Raw genomic sequence first — 26,087 nt, 5'->3', positions numbered from 1 at the left:
ATTCACTTACAGAAGCATTTACATTTGTTATTAATGGAGAGCATTATCACTCTATAGATGTTTTTCTTCCTTTTTTCACCTTATATAGTTAAACACAGTTGCACACCCATGCATCTACTGTACTTACTTAAATAGAAAAATCTTGCACTGTAGCTTTTCTTAAACAGTAGTCACAGGCAAAATAAGAGTAGAGTAAATAATGAAAGCACAAGATTCCCTGACTTGGACTTATATACCCAAGTATTTACCCTGCAGCATCTGGTGCGCTCCACTGACAATCTTGTATTGTCATGAGCCAGATTAGAACCTGATCTACTGAAAGACAACAGGGAATACTAAATGTTGCTCACATGTTAGTAACTCACAATGCACCTGCAAATTGCCACTACCTAAATTTAAGACTACAGTTCTCCTCCCTAAATCTAAATTTCCCCACTGCTTCCTAAAAATAAAAATTCCACTCCCACTCCTTAATCCTAAAAGTCCCCCTCCAGCTCCGTAATCCTAAAACCCTCTTTTGTTCCCTAATCCTACCATCTCCTGCTCCCTAATCCTAAAACCCTCTCTTGCTCCCTAAGCCTAAACTTCCCCTCCTGCTCCTTTCCCACAGCTGCTTGCCCAAACTAATATTCAAGTTCAAGCATGAGCATTAGCCTGACTACAAGGAGCTTGAGTCCCCTGTCTTTGAGACAAGTGTTTTTCTGGTGCTTCAGACTCAAGCACCTGTATTGAACCCAAGTCACACTGTACATGCTTATAGATACTATAAGCTTTCATCCCCCAGTTTCACTCAAGAATGTTATGCTATTTATTGTAGCGTATGGGTTTTAAAACAGATTAAAATTACTTTAGCTTGCAAAGTCTTTAACGTTTAGTAGTGCTTATATGGAGCAATGTTTCTTTAATAAGTGTGGGGAATCTGTTAAAATGGAAGCCCTAAGAGAGTTGTGATTACATGAATTCCCTGCATGGCATTATAGCAACTGTAAATGGCAAATGTATGACTATGTTCTTGACTCAGATTGATGCGGACTTCAGAAGTATGACCGATGGCATTTTCTACAGCTGTAGGACATCATTGCTAACTCCTCCCTCTTATCCACTTGTTGTCAGTCATTTCTTCCTTTGTTAATAATGCTTTTTATAGGAGTTCAGAAAACAGGTCCTAAGCACTATTTCAGAGTAGTAAGTATATAGTTATTCTTTACAACTGCTTGTAAAGTTTTAGCCAGAAAAAAACATCATCAAATTTTTGGATGATTTTGGAGAGGTGACTTCTGATCTGAAGATATGTATTCAAATTGTAATCTTTCAAAATCTCAAGCAATTCACATTTTCTTATGAAAATGCACAACCACGTAGCACCAATACGCGCACCAGCCTCTTCTTCTTGAAATAGAATAGGATTTATTCCAAACATGCTGACCAAACAAACATAAAAACTTCTGATAATATAACAGTATTGTGTTAAACGCTTTCACCCACTACAATGTGAGCTTCCTCAGAACACTGAAACACTGAACAACCACTCCCTTTGTTTGAAATTTGGTGCCACAATTCTCTCCATCAGATTTTTAAAGTCATATACAAATATTGCAACATTATACCTAAATCTAAATATATATATGCATATAAGCAACCTATATGAACTATAAAATGCATTTGACCAATATAAATCAAGTATATCGCCTAAAATTATGTATAAAATACAACTCGTAAAAAACAGACAGTATGTTTATATTATTGTGTGTATATAACACATGCTAAATTATTAAACAAATGGGAAAATACAAACCTATTAAATGGATGTTACAAAACTGTTTGCTAATAGTGAACCGATTATGAACTGGATCAACACTCTCTCAGGAGAGATATTCGATAAGCATAATAAACAATATTTAAACTTTAACAAAATGGACATTCCAAATCTCTAATAAAAAATGTTTTTAATATGTCTCTAAAATAGTTTTACATGAAATATAGTCATTGAATCCAGGTGGGTTTGTGGCATCTAAATATAATTGCCACCAGGTTTCCCTAAATGCCAGTAAAGTTTTATAGTCACATCCCCTAGGATCTATATGTATAATTTCTAGTATGGCAAATCTAAATTCATGGGTGTCTCCCATCTTTTGAATATGCCTGTATAATGCATTTTTGGTGTCTCTCTTACTTATACAATAAATATGATCATATATCTGTTGTCTAAAGCTTCTTTTGGTTTTTCCTATATAAAAACCGGAACATGTAATACACTTTGCCATATATATAATCATTTTTGTCTTACAATTGCCATACTTAAATTTAATCCTTGTGTGACACAATAATATAAACATACTGTCTGTTTTTTACGAGTTGTATTTTATACATAATTTTAGGCGATATACTTGATTTATATTGGTCAAATGTATTTTATAGTTATAGGTTGCTTATATGCATATATATTTTTAGATTTAGGTATAAAGTTGCAATATGTGTATATGACTTTAAAAGTCTGATGGAGAGAATTGTGGTGCCAAATTTCAAACAAAGGGAGTGGTTGTTCAGTGTTTCAGTGTTCTGAGGAAGCCCACATTGTAGTGGGTGATAGCGCTTAACACAACACTGTTATATTATCAGAAGTTTTTATGTTTGTTTGGTCAGCGTGTTTGGAATAAATCCTATTCTATTTCAAGAAGAAGAGGCTGGTGCACTTATTGGTGATACGTGGTTGTGCATATTCCTGGAGCAAGGTACCTTTGTTGTATTCAGTTGCCTTTTTTTTCCATGGATATCACTGGTGACAAGACTCCTCCATCTAGCGATAAGGAACTGGACGATATTTCCAAACTACGTGCAGAGGTTACCTCATTGAAAGGGGAGGTTGGTTGATTTTTGGAACTTTTACTTGATTTTACATGGGCAGGAGTAATGCCAGTTCATGGTACTGTCAGAGAAAATGCTGTTCCAACAACCGCCCTTACAGGTACTGGTATTAACAATGAAAATGCCAACACTAACAATTGTCAGGGTTCTGTACTAGCAGGTATGGAACCAGATATGCATAAAAGCAATTCACCGTCTAATTTTCTACAAGGTGGGGCTAATGGCAGCTTCAGTATTCCTAATGGGCAAGGTACCGGGCTGAGGCACAGCCCAATTGATTTGGACAGTGCTTTTGCGGGAATCAATCAATTCGACAGTAGTAAAGTCAACAATTCTGGCATTACTTTTGACTTCTCCCTTTATGAGGTTGACGAAGAAGCAATTTGCACTGGGGCCAGACCTAAAAAATTCCCACCTCAAAAGATATACTCCAATGCGGTGGGGAAAAGTAATATGACAAATAAAGGCGCTGTTGCATCATTACCTCCAACCCACGACCAACTAGATGGAAATGGAAACAAAGACAAGGACAATTATTTAAATAAATTTTTATCCAACAACTGCAACCTTGATAAAGTGAATGGTAGAGGGGAAAGTCCCATAAATTCCAAATTGGAAAATACGGGAACCCTGAAGGACATCATATACATGCTGGGTAAGAAATTAATTGCCATTAATGGACTTGAAGTGGACAATGCTTATTTGCAAAAATGTTTGGACTCAAAAATTGTCCCAATGGGCCTGAGATTTTTTAAGATGCCTATAGGAATTGAGATTAAAGATACTATTATTACTGAGTTCAACCAAGTGTTTAATAAATGTGGTTTTCGTTATATGAAGCTTATTATTAAATTTAATGATGAAAAACTCAGTAAGTTGGTACAAGAAGTTGAAATGTTAAACAACAAAATAGTTAATGACTTACTGTTTTCTGAATGGGAGAGGTTATACAAGAAATAGTATCTTACAGCGGAAAAAAAGATGTTACATATTAGTGAAAGGAAACAAAAAACGATTCTTAGAGATATCGAACATTATAAGAAAGGACAAGCATATAAATGGACATTTGAGAGTAATACAGAAAAGATTAGCAACAGAGTTTACAATTAACAACATTTTGAGAATTATACACAAGGTAATAAGTACAATCAGGAGCATGATTCACATGTTTATTGGGTAGGAGACATATCAAAAGAAACTTATTGGAACAGAAACCCAGTGAGCAGGAATCAGTCACAGTATTGCAAAAAAACAAAACAGAAGAACTGGGGAAAAGGCAAGAGAAGGAATTAGGTGAAATACCAAAAGAAAATCAAGGAAGAAAAAAATTTGTAGTAGATGGGTATACTTTCAGTTACAATAATTTTAACATCTTTAATAATTCCAGTACACAAATTCAGTTGACACATTTTGAATTATTAGCTAAAGGAATGAAATTTATTCCCACCCCTACTTTTGACTTGGTGGACTGTCTATGTGAAATAAAGAAATTTGTGAGGAAGATTAATTTGTCTATCCTATTTAAGGACAGTCAGAAAATAGGAAGTAGTGATACAGTAGAATCTCAAATAAAGAAAAAAAGTACATATGTTCCTCCCAACCATCCTCATGTGGACCACTATGAAAAATTAGTAATGCATGAGATCTACCAGGTTTACAATAGGGTTAAAAATAAGCAATTAAACCATAATCTAACACCGGAAGAACTAAACACATTAAGAACTTTACAGATGGATAATAACATCAGAGTTATGAAGCCAGATAAGGGGGGAGGGGTGGTCATATTTCATAATAATTTAATAATCAAAAAAATGTACGATATATTACATCAATCAGGCAATTATAAAACTACATTGATTAATGAGGTTAATATTGCATATCAGAGAATAGATTCATACCTCGAGGAATTTCTTATTGATGGTAGAATAACAAATAAAATTTTAGACAGCCTGAAGGTTAAGTATCCCAGACTAGCGACTCTGGTAGGGATACCTAAAGTACATAAAAATGTATTAGATCCCCCCCTCAGACCTATAGTATCGGGCAGCAAATCTAAAACTTTTCCTATTGGAAAAATTATAGATATCTGGCTTAAACCAATATATGACAACATAAGTCACATGGTAAAGGATTCTTGGCAATTTTTAAGCAATTTCCCAGTGAACTCTTTGAATGGGAACAGCATAGTGGTTACAGTGGATGTTATAGATCTTTTCTCAGGCATCCCTAAGCAGGAAGGCTTGGATGCCTTCTGTAACAGCAATAGAAGGCACACTAAATTAGAGTGGGACAATATCTAATTGATAATGGAATGTATGTCCATACTATTGGACAATAACTTAATTTATTATGAAGGTGAACATTTCCGTCAAACAAGAGGTGTGGCAATGGGCGCTGCCTGTGCACCAATTTATGCTAATCTAGTTATGTTGGATTGGAGGATTCTATTTTGTTTACTAGTGAATATTATAAGAAAATCAAACATTATTCAAGATTTCTTGACTATATTTACATTATATGGGACAATAGCATAGACAACTTATTTAAATTCCTTGAATTTATTAATGGAAGTAGTTCATTTTTAAAATTTACCCATGCTTATAGTTGTATAGGATTACCCTATCTAGATACCTTTATATACAGACATGAAGGGGAAGTAAAATCATGCATACATAGGAAAAGCACCTTCTCTAACGGATACCTAGAATATGGGAGCTACCATCCCGAGAAAATGAAGCACAATATATTTAAGGGTCAATGTATAAGAGCTGCAAGAATGACCTCACATCAGAAGGAGATGGTAGATGAAGTAAAATTTATTACACAACTTTTTGAAGAGAGGGGATACCCAGTTAAGATGATGGAACAAATTAGTTCATATATCATTAAGCAATGGGGAAATAAATACAAACCCTTGTTGGGTTCTGGAGATATACATAGATTCAGATCTCATAACACAAGTAATATCAATATAGACAATCAAGCTAGTATTATTCAATATGAGAGATCATGTATATTAACATTTAATAAGGAGTAGCACAGGTTAAGAATATATTAATAAAATACTGGTTTTTGTTATTGAGGGACACCAGTTGGATAGACACTATAGGTACCAAATCCAGATTTGTACTCAAAATGAGTCGTAATATTAAATGGTATCTGGAAAAAAATAATCAGATGACATCCACTATTAAAAACCCCAAAGAGAAACACACTTTAAAATGTGGGATGTGTAATCAATGTGGATTCATACTAGAAGTAGCCAGTATTATGTTAGACAATATGGGTCACACAAGGATTAAATTTAAGTATGGCAATTGTAAGACAAAAATGATTTTATATATATATATATATATATATATATATATATATATATATATATATATATAGATATATATATAGCAAAGTGTATTACATGTTCCGTTTTTTATATAGGAAAAACCGAAAGAAGCTTTAGACAACGTATATATGATCATATTTATTGTATAAGAAAGGGAGACACCAAAAATGCATTATACAGGCATATTCAAAAGATGGGAGACACCCATGAATTTAATTTGCCATACTAGAAATTATACATATAGATCCTAGGGGATGTGACTATAAAACTTTACTGGCATTTAGGGAAACATGGTGGCAATTATATTTAGATGCCACAAACCCACCTGGACTCAATGACTATATTTTGGAACGTTTTATTGGTGATATGAAAGTGTTTTAAAAGGGAAGACAGCCTTCATTGCTCCAGAGTTACACTTTGTTATCCATTTGGTTATTTGGTTCTGTTTGGGTTAAAAGTTTAAATATTGTTTATTATGCCTATCGAATATCTCTCCTGAGAGAGTGTTGATCCAGTTCATAATTGGTTCACTATTAGCAAACAGTTTTGTAACATCCATTTAAAAGGTTTGTATTTTCCCATTTGTTTAATAATTTAGCATGTGTTATATACACACAATAATATAAACATACTGTCTGTTTTTTACGAGTTGTATTTTATACATAATTTTAGGCGATATACTTGATTTATATTGGTCAAATGTATTTTATAGTTCATATAGGTTGCTTATATGCATATATATTTTTAGATTTAGGTATAAGTTTGCAATATGTGTATATGACTTTAAAAGTCTGATGGAGAGAATTGTGGGGCCAAATTTCAAACAAAGGTAGTGGTTGTTCAGTGTTTCAGTGTTTTGAGGAAGCCCACATTGTAGTGGGTGAAAGCGCTTAACACAACACTGTTATATTATCAGAAGTTTTTATGTTTGTTTGGTCAGCGTGTTTGGAATAAATCCTATTCTATTTCAAGAAGAAGAGGCTGGTGCACTTATTGGTGATACGTGGCTGTGCATATTCCTGGAGCAAGCTACCTTTGTTGTATTCAATTTTCTCATGAAAAGCAATTTGTGTTAGTACATGAGTGTAATTTGATCCCTAAAGTATCAAACTAGGATGTTCTTCCTAAAAGGAATGTAAAAGTTGTGCTATAGAATGGGGTGCCTCTATAGGCACTATTTTCAGCATTTTCACAGGTGGTCTCCAAAGTATTATTGAAAGACATTCTGTGAACTGATCTACGAATTCTTTACAAGTAAACAGTCTTATACACATTGAAGCTGGTGGAAAAGCTTTGGTTCATGCAGGATCCCATGGAAACAAAATCTGTCATAATAAATTCCGTAAGTGTTAAAAATTGATAAATGGAGTATTTTGTTAAGAAGTCACTTCCCAAACTGCTGTTCACAAAGGAGTGTCCCTCACAGGGGGTTCAACTACCCTGCCATTAACTGGGAAAACTACTCGCGTACCGACTCCTTTTCCCAACGGTTCTTGGGATTCATAAATTCCAAAGTCCTGGATCAACTAATCCATTGTCCCACCAGGGGAGCCAATATCCTAAATTTGGTCATTACCAACATGGGAGATAGATGCTCCACACCAGTGGTCACCCCCTCATTGGTCAGGTCTGACCATAAGCAAATCACCCTTGACATCCACATCCCACCCTTACACCCCAGTAAGGAAACCTCCTTAAAAAACTTCTCCAAAGCCAACTTCATGCTACTGAAGTCAGAAGTGACAAACTTCATGACACCCATGCAGACAGGATCTGAAGGTTCGACTGCAGAATCCTACACTAAGGCACTGTATGAGCACATCCACTCGTGCATGAATCGCGCCATCCCAAATAGAATCAAGATGCTCTTCTCCAAAAAAAGGAAGCCAATCTGGTGGTCCCCTGCTATAAACAAACTATACAACTGAAGGAAGAAACTGTTGCAGAAAAGAGGAAAATCCCAGGATGCAGAAAACTCCCTCACCAGCCTCAGTAAGAAGCTGAGATCCCTCATAAAATCCTCAAAAGCTAGTTACAAAAATAAAATTGCCAAAGATTCCAAAGACAACCACAAGGCATTCTATAGTTATGTCAAGAATCTAAATGGCAATGCTCAGATCTGCTCTGAGCTACAACAGAATGGCATTAAATATACTGATCCCAAGGATATTGCCAATATCCTGGCAGATCAATTTAGTGCCAACTTCACCCCCTCTCACCCCCTAAAGGGCCCATCTCAATACCAAAGATTGCCAAATTCCAGTAATCACGGCCACACAGGTAGAAACCTCACTCTCCAAAGCTAAGAATACAGCATCCATGGGACCAGATGACATCCCAGGCTGTGTACTACATGAACTACAAAATGAACTGGCCCCTCACCCAAGTGTCATGTTTAATCATAGCCTCACCTCAGACTTCGTGCACACTGAGTGGCACACAGCTACAGTTATCCCACTCCACAAGGGGGGATCCTCCTTGGATCCTGGGGACTACCGTCCCATCAGTCTGACAAGCCTGATCTGCAAGGGCATGGAACGCATTATCATGGAACTTATAAACAAAGACATTGGCAACCTTCAAACACTGGACCCCACCCAGTTTGGGTTTGTGAAGGGCCGGTCTTGTCTCCTGAATCTGATTGACTTCTTCGAATCAGTCTCCAGAGTTGTGGACGAGGATATGGCAGTCCACACAGCCTATCTGAACCTTGTCAAGGCCTTCAACACCATCCCCCACTCTGGAATAATAGATAAACTTACTAAGCTGGGCATACATCCCTACGTCACTCGATGGGTTGCCAACTGGCTTACTGACAGAACCCAGACTGTAAAAGTAGCCGACTCCAAATCCAACTCCAGGCAAGTGACAAGTGGAGTACCTCAGGGTTCAATCCTGGGACCACTCTTGCTTGGCATCTACTTCTCTGAAGTACAGGCCAACACTAAGGGACTCTGGCTAACAAAGTTCACAGATGACTGCAAACTGGGAGCCATTACTGAATCCCCAAATGATGTGGATATTCTACAAAAGGGCCTTACAGAAACAGATGCCTGGTGCCAGAGCCATGGGCTCAAGCTTAATGTCAAGAAATGTATAGTTATCCCCTTTGGAAAAAAAACATGTACCCATGAGTTACCACACAGGTTGCAGTACACTAAACATCAAAAGTGTGATGAGAGACTTAGGGACACAGGTGGACAGTGGTCTCACTTTCGATAATCACATCGCCACAACACTCAGTAAATCTTTCTATGTGGCACACCTTATCACTAAGGGCTTTTCATCCAGAAAAAAGGAGGTCATTGTCCCACTGTACTCATCCTTCATTAGACCCATTATAGAGTACAACGCTCCATTTCGTATGTACCTCACAAGACATCTGCAACAGCTGGAAAGGCCACAGAAATACCTCACTAAAAGAATCACAGGGCTAAAGCAGATGCCATATGCTGACATCTGAAAAACCTCCAGCTATACTCTGTGGCATATCTTCTACTCAGAGGCGATCTCTGCTTAACATACAAGGCCATGTCAAACCCTGAGCTGTTGGACATGCTCCACTTAAAGAAATCCCAATCCTTCAGAGCCACACACTCCAGGGATCTAAACTTTATCATCACAATGAACAAAACATGCTGGAGGGTTAGGTTCCTGACCCAGAGACTCCCCATACTCTGGAATAGACTGCCCATACATGTCAAGCAGAGCGCCTCATTGGCCCTCTTCAAAAGGAACCTTGATGATTGGATGGGAGATAGGAAATTCACCCCAGGGATCATGTCAGTCGCCCTGCTAGACAGGGGACCAGAGAAGTAAATATTGTGGGAAGAAATATCCAGGGAATTGCTATGGCTAGGCTTGTATAGGCCCTAGGGCCGATAGCCTAGTACCAACCTATGAATCTATGAACCTATAATGGGCATCAAATGGAGTGACATTGTAAATGTGTGTGGAATGAACATTTAATGTCTTTCCAGTAATACTGGCAAAGTCTTTGCATTGTTCATCAGTGTACCTAAACATGCAGTGTTTAAATAAAGTAATGACCACTGTAATTCATATGCCTGATTATTCATAAACATGGTGTGCTATTGTATAAATTCATTCTGCACACTATGTTTAATATGCTGTCTGCCATTACAATGATTCATGGAAATGGAGTATGGTAAGAGGAGGTGGCATGGAAAACATGGGCAATGTTTTTGAAATGCTCCATACTGTGCATGGTATAACACTATGCAATATGTACATCAGTAAGGTTGCGAGTCAGTAACAGCTGTAAGTTCATACATTTCACCTGTTAGTTGGTAGATGCATTCCAGCTTTGAATACTGGTACTACCTGATACCACATGATTTTTCCTGCATAGCTCATTTTATAGAGTTTACGTCAGAGTATAAGAACATGGGTAATATTAGCAAGTGTGACATCCCTCTATGAGTCAGTGATCAAGGAGCCTTAATCCTCACCACTAATACCAGTGGGAAACATCCAGTGTGAGAAAAAAAGGCACACACAGTATTTTCAGATGCAGCTGACTGCAACAAGTACAATTTCCCTTAAGAGCAGACAGGGAATGCACACTCCAGTCCTGGGGCTGGGCTTTCCCTCCAGGGCTTGAATAAGACTCCCCACTGACCACTATAGCGCTCAGTTCTTAATCAGGTGTTCCAAGCCAAGTCCTCCAGAACAGGTAACAGAAGCAGATAATGCCTGAATAGCTTCCACTTTGGCAAGTTCTGGCCTGATATTACCATTCCCCATTCTATATCTCAGGTAGGAGACCTCTGCCATACCCAACTGACACTTACTGGGCTTAATGGTCAACCCTGCCCTCTGCAGTCTGCCTAGGACCTCCCTGACATGCTGAAGATATTCTTGCCAGGAATGACTGTCAATGACAATATCATCCAGGTAAGCAAGAGCATAATCTCCTGCTCCTGCTAGGATATGATTGACCAGCCTCTGGAAGGTCACTAGGGAATTTTTCATCCCAAAGAGCATCTTTCTGAACTCATATAATTTGAAAGGACTCAAAAAGACTGACCTTTCTCTAGTGGTGGGAGTCAAGGTCACCTGCCAGTAGTCCTTGGATAGATCAATAGTGGTCAGATACTTAGTCCCATCCAGCTTCTCTACGGCTTCATCTGGCCTAGGCATCAGGTAAGCATCTGACTCTGTGTGACTGTTTAGTTTTCTGTAGTCCACACAGAACCTGGTCCTGCCATCCTTCTTTGGTAGCAGCACCACTCAAGAGGCCCAGAGACTGCTGGATTCCTGGATTACTCCCATTTCCAACATTTCCTGCATCTCTTCCATCACAGTCTGTCAGACTAGCTCAAGCACCCTGTAAGGGGTCTGCTTAATAGGTCTTTGGGGTCCTGTATCCAAATGGTACTGCACCAAGTGGGTGCACCCAGGTTTCCCAATGAACATGTCTCCAAACACCTGTAACACTGCTTGAATTTCTCAAACCTGGGTTGGAGATAACCGCTGGGACATTACTACCCCTTCTACTGAGGTGTCAGTCCAAGCCTCACTGAGGTGATCAGTCACCAGATCCCCCTCAGATTCCTCCTGCCACCCACTGTAAATACTCAGTACTAGGACCTCCCTATCATGGTAAGGCTTCATCATGTTACCATGGTACAGTTTATGCCCCTGCCTCCTACCTAACAGTGTACTATGTAGTTAACATTGCTGACCGTCCTTACCATTTGAAGGGTCCTTCCCAAGCTGCCTGCACCTTATTGTGTCTGACAGGAATGAGCACTATAATCTGTTTTCCCACACCATACTCTGGGGAAAGTGCATTCCTATCATACCAGACCTTTTCTGATGTTGGGCTCCTGCCAGGTTCTCTTGGGCCAAGCCCATGAGCTCCCTAAGCCTTGTCCTGAGGTTTAGGATATATACCACAACAGAATCCTTGTGGGATTCACACTCACCCTCACACTCATCATGAATCAAATCCAAGGGCCCCTCACCCTATACCCATACTGCAATTCAAAGGGTGAAAATCCTGTGGATTCCTGGGGTACCTCTTTGTATGCAAACAGCAGATAGGGCAAATAGTTGTCCCACTCTCTCTTAAACTGGTCTGCAAATGCCCTTAACATGGGCTTCACTGTAAAGTTTAACCTATCCACAAGCCCATTAGTCTGGCAGTGGTATGGGGTGGTCTTTAGGTGCTTAACCCCACAGAACTCTCACAGACAGGCCAGCAGGTCTGACATGAAATTGGCACCTCTGTTAGTATTTCTCTCAGGAAACCTGCACTGCTGAAAATATCTAAGAAAGCATTTGTTACCTCCTCTGCCTCTATGAAGGACAGCATCACTGCTTTAGGTTTTCTAGCACCATAATACACCACAAGGTTATATTTCTTCCCTGTAGAACTTGGGGCAGAGGCCGCACAATATCCATAACTACCTTCTGAAATGGCTCCTCAATACCAGGCAAAGGCATTAAAGGACATTTTACCTTGTCTCCTGCCTTGCCTACTTTTTGGCACTGCTCACAGGTACTGCAGTACCCTGTTACATCTCCTGCAATCCCAAGCCAGTAAAAGTTCTGCATAATACATCTCTTGGTATGCTTTATGCCCATATGACCTAAAAAGAATGCCAGGGGCTATGGCTAGAAGTGCCAGATGGTAGGCTGTGGGCACTACCAGCTGCTGTATTACCTCACCCTCTATCCCTCTCTCAGGGGTCCACTCATTATACAGTAATCCTTTGTTCCAGTATACAAACTTTCCTTTTCCTTGAGAATCGGGTGCCTCCTTAGCTACCTCCCTCAAGCCTCGTAATGTAATGTCCAAGAGCTAAGGGAGTCTCAACTCCACCTTTGTGACCCTTCCCAGCTCCTCTTCCACAGGAAGTCTAGTATCTTCTGACAGTGGTGCTTCCCTGTCAGCCTAGGTACTACCACTCACCTCTGCCCTTGCAGTCACCCTTTCCAAGGGAACATCAGTACCTATTAGCAGTTATGGCTCACCTTCAGGCTCACTGCTGCAGCGTAGCTCCCACTCTGAAATAGCCACATCACCAACCCCAATTTCAGGTGTGGGATCTGTCTGGGTCTCTCCCAGGCTACCAGACTCACATGCCTGTCTCCAAACCTGACTGCATGTAACAGCATGCACACAAGGTACTACATTATCAAAATCATTCCCTATCAAGATATCTGCAGGGATATCCTTAAACGCTCCTACTTGCTTCCTTCCTTTTCTACCCTCCCAGTTAAGGTGAACCCTGGTCAAACATATTTGGAATGGGGTCTTTCCTAAAGCTCTGACTGGATTTGAAAGCCCAAGCAAGTATGCTTCTCTTTATCCACTGCAGGCTTCACGATGGTTATGTCAGAGTCTGTGTCTCTCTTGCATTGGCCTGTTTTCCATCCACTAAGATAGGATGCAAACTCTAGTGATAATTTGATACTCCTGTTGTCTCCAGCCAACTTACCACTGGCATGTTGTTATTCCCAATTGCTGGCTCCCTCACCTTTTGTTCCCCACCTTGCTTCAGTGGACATTTGTATGCTACATGACATCTCTGGTTACATTTAAAACATCTAAGCCCTGATCCTGGCCATGTACCTGAATTAGTTGCTTCCCCTTTTACTAGTGGACTCTGTTGGTGTGGTTTATGCTGCCCACCATGGGTTCTCTTATATCCCTGTGCAGCACTGGGTATCCCCCTTCTTGAGCAGTGGTGGCCTTCTTACCAAGTAGAGATCCCCTTTTCTCAACAGCTCATCTGCAGTGTTACAATTATGGTCTGCCAACCAGATTCTTATGTCCTCAAGCAAAGTGCTAAGGGCTTGTTCCCTCATCAAAAGGTCTGCCAGCCTTTCAACAGTGGTAACCTGACACCCACTCATCCACCTATGAAAATAAATGACATAGCTCAGCAGTATAATCACATACACTTCCATCTGCTCTACATCTATACTCACATTTTTTTTCTGTAAGCTTCAGGTGTTAACTTAAACATTCCAATAAACATTGTTTAACCTTGTCATAATTTAAACAATCAGTATCAGACAATTTAGAAATAGCAGTTACAGCTTTACCATGGAGTAATACTGTCAGGAACCATACCCAGAGCCCTTGGTCAGCATCATACTGTTTACATACTATTGCAAATATATGAATAAAAATATCAAAATTATCACCTTATGTATACTGGGGAAGAAATTTACCAACCTATGTTATTTCTGGGGTTCAGTTATTCCCTTCGCCATTACCTTCATGCTCCTGTCAATAAGTCAGCATGTCCCTCTCATGTTGATGCTGCTACTCATTTTCTTCGGCCTCCAAATGCTGCAGTCTCTCTGCAGATTCTAATTCCATATGTTTTGTCTCCAGCTCATCACTTTAACTACAGATGGGTTTTTAAATTCTCTGAGGAAAAGATGAACTGCCCTGTTTCTGAGAGCTGCACATCACCATCATCAGACTGGTTGTCTTCCTGACTGATGGTCTATGCTGCAGCTGTGACTAAAGCTGAAATAATTTTTTCTTAATCAGGTTGGCAGGCACCAGTCCTTTGGATTTGCTCCCCTATGACCACTATACTGAGTCCATGGCCAGGTGTTCCAAGAAAAGTCCTCCACACGCTCTCTGTGAAATCAGTGCTCTCAATGTCACTGTTCAAAGTAGCTGTCACACACATTCTCTTTGAGATTTGATTTGCATGAACACCGACACACACACACACACACACACACACACACACACACACACACACACACACACACACACACACACACACACACACACACACACAAGACTAGCACAGCTTACCTGCTCTGCCACATCCACCAAGACTATATGGTAGATTTGCTGCCAACAGAACACCTAAAGCCAGCTACTTCAAGGCTCCTACCAGGGTACCCAATTACATTTAATAAAATTACATACACAAATGTTAGTGTTTAACCAAGCAGCAAGACTTTCAGGAACATGGAGCCACAGTGCCACTAAATAGATACAAGTTCTGTCAAAGGTTAAATATTTTCTAAAAGACCAGCCACAATGAAAGGTTTGGACATATTTAATAATAAATAATAAAAAAAAAACATGAAAATACTGGATAGCTATTTAAACTAAAAACCAGAGTTTCAATCACAGGAAATAAAAAAAAAAAAAAAACAACACAGATGGAAAGAGACAGATACAGAAAAAAACAACATTTAGCTAATCTCACTATATTTTTTAACTGACTGAAGAATTACTGTTCCCTGGTTACTTACTAAAGCAAGGCAAGATGAAAGTGAATGAGTGCCTTTTCAGGTCCAAACCTCATACCTCACATCTTTCACTAGTATTCAAATACAATGTCAGTGCTAGTTACATAATCACATCATATCTGGCCACCTCACTCTATGATTCCCACACTACCCTCTCACTAGAAACTAAGCCAGGATCTGACACTAATGTGTCACAATACACACATAGAACTTTAGCTAAAGTTCATTACAGCATCTGGAAAATGTAAAATAATTCCAGCACTTCCACCCTTCCTGCAGAAACTAACAAGCCATTCTCTGGCACCCCAGGGTGGCAATTACTTCACCAATAAGAACAATAAAGCAGGATCTCAGCCTAGGCTTTTCACAGACATTGCATCTCTTGCTGTATTCAGACCTGTGAGATAAAATATTTATGGCCTAAACCAAGTCATTTAATCTCAGGCTATTTTTCTTAAGCTTAACCCCTTCCCTTCCAGTATCCTCTGTTAAAATATATACATTTCATCAGTTACAACAATACAGTCTGATATACATATATTTCTTTCCTGTCCAGCAGGACCAACTTTTGATTCATTTTTAACACAAGCATCTGTACAAATATTCAAATGACATATAATTCTTTACAAAACTCCAGCTAGCTAGTTTGGTAACTACTCATATATTCATGGTCCAGAATATATAAGTCATTACCAAAAATTACCATCTTGGAAAAAAAACTCCAGTGTATGCATATTATAAAAATACTGTCTGCTGCATTCCAGGATCCTGTTTGTCTCCAAGAATAAAATTACAGAGAATGATTTCAGGGTGAAAATACTCTAGATAACCTTCTTCCTATACACCTGGTTCAACACAAAGGTATCAGATCCCAGTATGGTTCAAATGTTGCACTGAAGAGGAAAGCAAGCTGTAATTAATTACACTCCTACTGCTGCATAGTGATACTTTATTTCTAAGATTGATGCTGTCTGGCCATGTTGTTCTCCATTGTCATGCTGCACATAAAAGATCTTCATTCATTATGCATGATAGTAAAAATTATAATCATTATCATGACATTATGATGAGTGGAGAGTTTCCATTGTAGGCAGATCAGCTGTGCCACCACATCCAGGTATACAGTTCTGGGTTTATAAGTTGTACAGTTCAGGCCATTCAGTGTACAGTTGATGCATTGTTTCTGAAATATGTACAGCTGTGGGAGTGAAGTTATTTAAATATGTGTTGTGTGCATGGAGCTTTAGCTTCTTAATAGGATAAGGCTATACACAGGTATTTACCTCAATATGAAACTGATTTTATGAATTACAAAGGGTTTTATTATGCAATTCTAGTATGCACCAGCCCAACTTCACTGGACAAGTTGTTCACCCATGGTCTTGATTTATTCTTAACACTGTACTATAATGTCATAAGATTTCCAGATTGTACACATACATTCCCATGGTTCAGTATATATAAGTAGTTGATATTTTGTGTTAACTAATGATAATATTACCTACCTGCTTGATTATTATAAGTTTTAAAATAATTATGACAGTCAGGTTTAAAAGAGGTATTTGTCATGTCATACTTGCACAGAAAAAACTGGAAGTGTCATGTTTTCTTCTGCCATTTTTTGTACAAAAGTAACTTTGGAATACTAATATACTAACTAGGCTCCCTGATGCATTTCTGGGAAGTTATAATTGCTTTCCTTGATCTGACTGCATCTTTGACAAATGTCTGGTTCTGTGTCCCAAATAACTATGTCCATTTTGTATTGTGCATATAGTGAAAACAAATTGCTAACACTGCTTCCTTGCAGTAGCCATTTTCCCAAGGAGAAGTGGAATAGCTTTAAATCTTTGTCATTTTAAAAAGGCCATGTGGTAGTTTGACTTTCTTGAAGAGAAAGAACTGAGACATACCAGGTTTGTCTTCAGTGTGATTACTGTCTTAAAAGCATGAGAACAAATATTATTACAGCCAACAGTGTCAAATACACATCTACCCAGTCTTTTCTAACACCCCCCCCCCCAAGAAATGAAAACATTCCCCGGGATTCATGAAGCTTGCGCCAGGCGCAGGCATAGCGTAGGTGGTATAACGCCAAATATGGCCGTCGAGCGATTCAGGTACGATCCAATTCCACGTGCACTGCCGGCGTACGCCAGAACTGCACAGCCCCCAGCTTAGGCATGCTAATCACCCCATGTGCAGTGTCGCACCATGCAAATGAAGGCATATAGTGATTCATGAAGTGGTGCAGGTGTAGAGTAAGCCCACGGAAATGTAAACCAAAAAACACGGTTTACATTTTCCCAAACAGAACATCGGAGCTATGGAAGAGGGCCAGACCCAGGTATCACAACATTAACATATGCCAATGGTGAAATACACAGCTAATGGCATAAGAAAAGATGCACAACATGTAAATAACAACATTTAATGTCATGTCCACAGTAACGCACAGCAGAACCGCAGTGCATGTGTGCGGAAGCTGTAACATAAAGAAATAATATAAAAATGTCATAAAATCGCAACATAATAGAAATCAGGTTTACAGCATAATACACAATGGTAGGCATGGAACACTACAACCAAGGTGCAAGGGTTGCTAAGGGCCTGTGATAGTGTTTGGCGCGGTAACTATGAATTAGTAGTCAATGCCATGCAAATGAGGCAGATAATACTGAATCGCAAATGTCCTGCCGGATGAAGGTTGTACCATACGGCGCAGTGGTATAACACCGAGGAGTGGCTCAGGGGAGATACATGACATCAGCAGAGGGGTGTGCTACCGTAGCAGTAAGCACATTGGAGCAATGCAAATCTGGCCTGTCCGTTGCTAAGCAAAGCTGCAGGACAGGGGTGGGGAGGAAGGTATAGAATCGTTTAGATGAGAGCACACATGGTGCCCAAAAGCGCATGTGTACGGGAATGAAAACGTGCCCGAAACCCAGTAATCAGACGCATGCGCCGCAAACAATAGCACAAACAGGAGGGTCAGGGGAAGAAAAGAAGGAAATGTGGAAGTAGGGTAATTGAAGTACTAATGAGCAATCAGCACCAATCAACCCACGATGGCCAATTCACGGCAGCTGACAAGTCTGCTTGCAGAAACCTGCAAAACAGGATAGGGGAGGCATTGGAATGCAAAGAAAGGAGGGGAGGTATTGGATTGCAAAGATATGAGACCTGACACAGCAGAGCAAAGCAAACCGACAGCAGGCCAGCAGTAGCACACATAACGCAAGATATGCCAGGTCCAGGAAAGTACAAATGAAAGAAAATGGTAGGTGCAACGTGCAGAAATGTAAAGGGAAGGTCAAGAGGTAATCCACGGCAGGCAAATGTAATTCAACACCAAAGGCACCACAATAGTAGTTCCGGCAGTAAAACACATAAGATACCCTGTAGCTACGATCGTACCTACACACCCTATGACATCATCGGTGTTCACAGCACAATAGTATAAAGTGTGAAAGCACCCAACACACACCTGTGTATTCCCAAACACTGCACCATAGGTGTAAACACACGGGGAACTTTTAAAATGTACATGTTGGGAGCTGCCATAGCTGTGATTCATCAGCATGTGTTAGAGACTGACGGTGTTGTGGAGGATGATGCCGACAACCACCGCAGGCCTCGGAGGAGAAGGAGAATGTTCAGACCAAGGGTAACCTACCAGGGGCTACATGACCTGGAGATAGTAGAGCATTACAGGGTGGACAGGGACATGTTACAGCAACTAGTGGAGCTGTGCCAGCCACGCCTGAGAACCAGAAACAACAGAGGGGAACCCATCCCAGTGGACACGAAGGTATGTGTAAGCCTGCGAATACTGGCCACAGGTACCTTTCAAAGGCCAACTGGAGATATAATGGGTATCTCACAGGCATCAGCATCCAGGGTACTACACCAGTTCCTGGATGCCATGTTACCACATGCCAATGAGCAGATATACTTCCCCCGAACTCAGGAGGAGTTGGCCAGCAATATGCGCCACTTCCACCGTGTGGCACACTACCCGGAGGTACTGGGTGCGATAGACTGCATGCACATAGAAATCAAGTCACCACCCGGTGAACATGGTAGGCACTACATAAACCACAAGGGATTCCACTGCATCAACTGCCAGGTCGTGTGCAATGCCCAGGGCATTATCATGGATGTGTGTGCTGGCAGCCCTGGAAGCTACCATGACTCCCATATCTGGCATGACTCACAGCTGTATCAGGTATTTGTCAGGGGGGACATCCCACATGGCCATCTTGTGGGGGATGCTGGCTATGCACTGGAGCCCTGGATGATGACTTCCATCAGAAATGCACACACACCCATGCAAGAACGCCATAATGAGGCACACGCACAAACCAGAATCATCATAGAGCATGTGTTTGGGATGCTGAAATCACGGTTCCGGTGCTTGGATACATCTAGTGGAGCCTTGCAGTACTCTCCAGGCACGTGTGCCCACATCATCATAGTATGTGCCATGCTACATAATATGAGCCTGCGGAAGCAGCTGCAGCAGGGACAAAATGCTGAAGGCCCTCATAGCCCACCGCAATTGCCAAGGCCATTACAGGCACAGAGGGATTCAGACCATGAACACACTGTGCCAGCTCCAGTAGGCAGACGGAGGCGTGCCCAATATGCCTACGCCTTGGCAAAGAGGGAACGTATAGCACATACTCTGACAGAGTAGGCCCCTACGAACTGACACCTCTCTACCTGCACACACAGTAAAATGGATGGCACACAAACATGACCACCTGTAAATTGTAATGTATAGGTGGCCCAATGTGTGACTCCTACATAGGCAGCCCTCAAACATTGTAAACACAACAGCTACTGGAATACGGAATGCCAACACCTGAACAGTACATGAGCCTTACAGCATATGGTGGTGCTGTGTGCCTGTCACGTTCCCCGCCAGATATATATATATATATATATATATATATATATATATATATATATAGATATATATATATATATATATATATATATATATATATATATATATATATATATATATATATATATGTACACATATGCATATATATAATACAGATAGAAAGGGCAATAGAGTGATATATGGTGATATAGATGGGTTCAGCGATATCTGCAAATATAATAGATAGTTCAACGACATTCATAACACCTTGGGGGTACAAATAAATAGGATACCGCCAACTATGGAATGTGTAACATACCGACATGCGTAACCACGAGGCTGAAAGACTGACAGAACACAGTACCAGAACAGTACAGCCGCGAGTAATAGTATGATGATATGAAGGGACATTTAGTCACTGCTGCCGGTGTTGCGGTCCACGTAGGTACTGTGTTCAACTGTGTTTGTGAGTGCCGTAGTCTGTGTAAGTGTGCGTTGAGGGTGCAGTGTGGTCTCCGTGTGACTGTAATGTGTGTGTGTGTCTGCAACATGTGTTTGTTAGTGCCAAGTCAGAGGCAGATCAGTACGGTAGGTGTGGGTATAGCTAGCCGTAGGCATACGGTTACTACCTGTCCCACAGTAGGAGGGACAGCCCCACCCTGGGCAGGTGTGTCCTGACATAAAACAGTACAAAGGGCAAATGTCCAAGATGGTAGGACATAAATATGTCCCATATATAATGTAATAGTCGTATTTAATAGTTATGCCTGTATGTAAGAAACGTAAATGTTACATGCAATATGATAAGTAGCCAAAGTCCCACAACAATAGGTATGTATTGAGGATAAAAGTATGTGCTAACCTGTGTACTGACCATGGCTACGTGTTGGCCTGTAAACACCGCTGTGTGTCCCGCAAGTGTCCAACAATGACCATATGAAAAAGTGGCAACCCATGGCAAACAGGCTCTTTTACCAACACAACCACAATGACTGCAAATATCTGGGACAGAAATACAAGGGATAGCTGTCACTTACACATATCCCTTGATATATCGCTGCAATTACGGAGGTATACATGTAGCAAGCTCACCTGCAGACGATATAGAAACCAATTAACAACGGCCCAACGTACAATCCCATTACATAAGTCTACTAACTGTTAGCTCTCTAATTAGGGACGGAGCCCACACACATATATACGGATTATGTAGAAATGCAAGGCCCACAAACCTGTATATGCTATGTACACCCACCAACATCTCCCACACTAGAAACTAAAGCAATACAGACTGTAATAGCAGCACAAACATCCAGTCAGTCAATTACAACTGCAGAACCCTCAACATACCGTGTGAGAGACACAATTAAAGGTGTCATGCAAAATTGCAGGCGTTGTATAATGGAACAAACAGCCATGTTACAGGTTTTGTGTGCAATACTCCGTTATCAGACGTTGGGATGACAGGTACACCCACATGTTGAACCAAATACTCTACCTGTCACACACAATCCACGGGGGACATGAATCCAAAGTATACTTGTCTCCATGCATAGCAGTTGCCATTACACATAACAAAACACAATACAGACCGTCTCCCCGAAGGTAGGGCAAATAGGCAACGCCCAAGTGGTGAATTCAATTATACCCCACTGTTGCCGCGTAATTGGCGAATGGAGTAGCTGCACAGCTGATATGCAAGTAATTAGTCACTCAGGAACATCAATTGGCGGGATGAATCCACATGTTACAGGTATCGACGTCTATAAGGATGACTTGGCAGACATTCAAACCGTATGCTCATACCGAATACCAGTTGAAACACTGTGAGAGAGATAGAAACGAAATGCTGTAATGATAACAAGGTATGTAGAACACCCGATATGTAAGGTTATGTATAGCATGATCTGTATTAATTAGTTTTACTGTTTGTATAGCCTGGTTTGCATTAATTAAACGTGTCCGCAATGCATAAAGTGAGGAAAGGTATTTATGTAGTGATGTCCTGCTGAGCATACTAACGCTTGTAGAAACTGTGCATCCAGCAGTGGGACACAAGGTACACAGCACAGACACCACAAGGGATGCTACATGAGGGCATTAAACAGAACAACTCCATACAACCCGCCGTCAGTGGTATGGTAAGTCCAACAAGGACGTGCCATAGCAGGGGATAGTATATGTTGATATACTGTCACAGCATGCATGTGTATGGGCATATAACGTTAATGACATATCTAAGGTGGTCCCGCTGTGCAAGTATGCTTTGCATTATGGGATACTATGTGAAATATGTGTAATGTATAGTATTGTAGGTAGATATGACAGATATTCTACACAGCATAACAGGCATATCATGCATACCACAGGTATCATCTATTGGCATGTACAATAACAGGATACATATGGCTTGTAGGCATGGGACATTGTAATAGCATGATAGCTAATCTAAATGGAAGGGCTACCAAGTAACCATGCACAAAGGACATGTAATAGCTTCACAGGTGCATAGTGGGGTACTGTGCAGTCTGGCAAGTCCATGTGTAAGCACAACTACAGTGTTCACACTAGTGGCACCTCTCTAGGGTAGTGTCCTGTGAACAGCAGAGCCATGTGTCACCTGCACCTCTGCACAGTATAGCCACTGCAGTGATCCCAGGCCTACATGTGTCTCCCAACCACCAAGGGAGGTATCACATGAACAGTGCTACTGAGTGTCCCTGCATGATGTACATAGGACTTATGTTCCAAAGCATGGTGAGTGTCCGGTTTGGGAATGTAACCCTCAAGCACATCCCACTCATTGTGGCATGTGTGCACATATCCATGAGCATGTTGCTCACAGTGGCTTTTGCTTATTTCGCGTATGAGGAGTATATCCATTAATAATGTTGTGGACATGGGCCCTGTCTGATCAGCAGAGGTCACCCCTGAGTATGTAGTATGCAAATGTGTACAGATGTGGTGTCCGTAGTGCAGCCGCATACTTAAACTGTCGGAGATCAGTAAACGTCATGGTGTGTTAATGTTGTGGTATGTAAAGCTGTAGCTGTTGTGTAAGGTACACCCTAAATGGGGTGGTGTACCCTTGAATATGTGTAGATGTCTTGAGTTCAGAGGTACAATGGGTGCCTATGTACCAGCTACACACCCAGTACAGATAGGTGTGTCCACGTAGAAGGATATCCACGCCACAGTGGCAATACGGTAACCACAGGAGTGGGTGCGACATATGTGTGTACTGCAAACATGTACAATGTGATATGTATGTAGGGGACTACCACCCATGTGATAGTCAGTGGGTGAATGGTGTAATGCAAAGGTGATGTGCATACACCTTGTGTCATGCATCTTGATGCCATGATAGTCATATCATGTATCTGTCACAGCAACACCCATATGGATGGAGTCAGTATCAGCTGGTGGAGCAATTGTGGCGCTTTGTATGCAGGGGTTTGAAAGCTAGGCAGGGAAAGTCCCCTGTGCTAGCCTGTTCTGCAGGGAAGCATATACTGAACATGAGGGGCCCTATGACTGAGGACTGTGGTATGCCAAATGTACCTGACATGTAGTAGGTACTATGGTATGCTGGCCTCACTGTGTGTGTCCTGTCCATGAGCCACATTGCATAACATCCTGAGACATAGGGTACGATGTGCAGGTGGATGTGTATGTTGTTAATACCAGAATGGAGAATGGTGCTGAAAGGCAATGAGAGGACAATGTAGGATGTGTGGACTCCTGTACCATCAGCAACTGCCCTGGTAACTGTATGAAAGGAGTTCACCATGTGTAGGGGCCATGCTCTGGCCCTAACAAGCCCAACCCGGGTGGCAGCAAAGGACGGGAGCCCAACAATGTCTCTGTGAATGACGTCCTTGATGATGTGCCCCATAGCCATGCAGAACAGTCCAGTCAGGTGTGTAGGACTATAGTCCCACTCATGCATTGTGGTGCCACCTGTGTGTAGTGTGATAAATGCTGCTGTGTGCCATTCAGGGGCTACAATGTCTGAAACAAGGCTATTACTGAATATGGTGGCCTAGTGGGGAGACATGTCATTCAGAGCTTGGTGGACATCACAGCCTGGGACATTGGAAGGTGACATGGGGCCAGTGTCCCAGGACATATAGAGTGTAGGTCAGTACTGTGTAGGTGTGACCACAGGGACACCACAATGTTCATGTATGGATTGTGGCCCTGTAGTGAGTGAGTGGGTGTAATGTTAACATTGAATCCATCCTCCAGCATGTTGCCAACATCACCTGGGTCTGTAATGTTCCTGAGTGACTGTTGCATGTGACAGCAGATGTGGGTGTTGCCATCGACTACTGACATACCACCATAATGCCTGGTGGTACACCCCAGAATGTGTGGCAGTCATGTTTATGTAGCTAGTCCTGGAGTATGTGATGAGGGACCCTGTGGCCCCACCACGGCTGACCAGTGAGCCACCCCATACATGGGAATGTACACCACTGTGCAACAGCCTACACCTGTTGTTGTACATCATATGTCCATGGAACATGACCACCAGAGTGGCGTCTGTTATCTGGTGTGTACCATCATGGCTCTGTGTGGAATAGCATGATCCATGCAGTTGTGTACATGCTAATGAAGTGCATTGGGGTATGTGTCAGCATTTGTATGTGCATTGTCCATCTGCACGGGTGTCATGACGTTAACAACAGCTGTCAGCAGACGTCTGTAGTAGGTGTTGTAGTACTCATGTACTGTGTATGCTGTGATGGGTGTGGTGCCGGGATGTGGCTAACAAGGTTGATTAGCATATGTTCAGAATCTACCAATGAGGGGATAACCCCAGGTGTGTAACACCAGTCACATGGTGGTAGTGTTCATGCCAAGGTTAATGTAGGTCTTGGAGGTGGTGTGTATGGGTTGATCCAGCAGAGCAGAGGTTATGACTCATGAATGTGTCGGTACATGAGTGACTATCCCAGTTAAGTGTGGGGTAGTGTCAGTCACACATCAGTAGTAGCTGTCTGAGGCCCACTGTCCAATATACCAACAAAGAAGGTATGTTAACCGTGGGGTATGATGTTGACTCTGTAGCTTGTTACAATGTGCATAGTGGTCCCAGACACAGTTAGTTGCACGTGGAGCACCTCTGATGCATTGTGCTAAGTAACTAGCCAGGATGTGTGCAAAACATAGTGGGATATGGGAACCCCTCAGCTGTGGGTGTGCCGGTCCAGGTATGTGCCTGAAAGGTATGGTCTGTCTATAAACTGTCATTGCAGGTGTGCTCTGCAGAGCTTAGAGGCAGGTCCCAGTCACTGCAGAGATGTTTGAGTGGTGCATTATAAGGTGTGCCTTGCCTGCGTGCGTCACAGAGGAAGATGCAAGCATTGTGTCACATGACCCCAGGTCGTGCCTGCCAGTTCCCGTTCTGCCGGTGACAGTTATTGGAAACTGTGCAAGACAGGCAGTACAGAAGCAGCAAGAGCCTTACATGTGAGCTGTACTCCCAGGGCTGACAGGTGCAAGTCATCTGTGCCACAGCATTGTGTTTGACCAGGTCAGGCAAAGCGGACAGATACCAGATGCCTGTGGAATGACAATAGGAGCATAGGCAACTGTTGAGGTGACACAGTCGGTCGTTGTACAGTGGTATCGTGTCCGGACTAATGCAAAATGCTCCCCAGGGCTTGGCCCACACCCTCAGGGCTATAAGACTGTTGAGCTATTGCATGTCCCTGCACACGTAGTCTG

The sequence above is a fragment of the Protopterus annectens genome, chromosome 2.part0 (genome assembly GCF_019279795.1).
Source record: "Protopterus annectens isolate FY-2018-M chromosome 2.part0, PAN1.0, whole genome shotgun sequence".
NCBI classification, from domain to species: domain Eukaryota; kingdom Metazoa; phylum Chordata; order Ceratodontiformes; family Protopteridae; genus Protopterus; species Protopterus annectens.
This window is presented reverse-complemented; position numbering follows the sequence as displayed.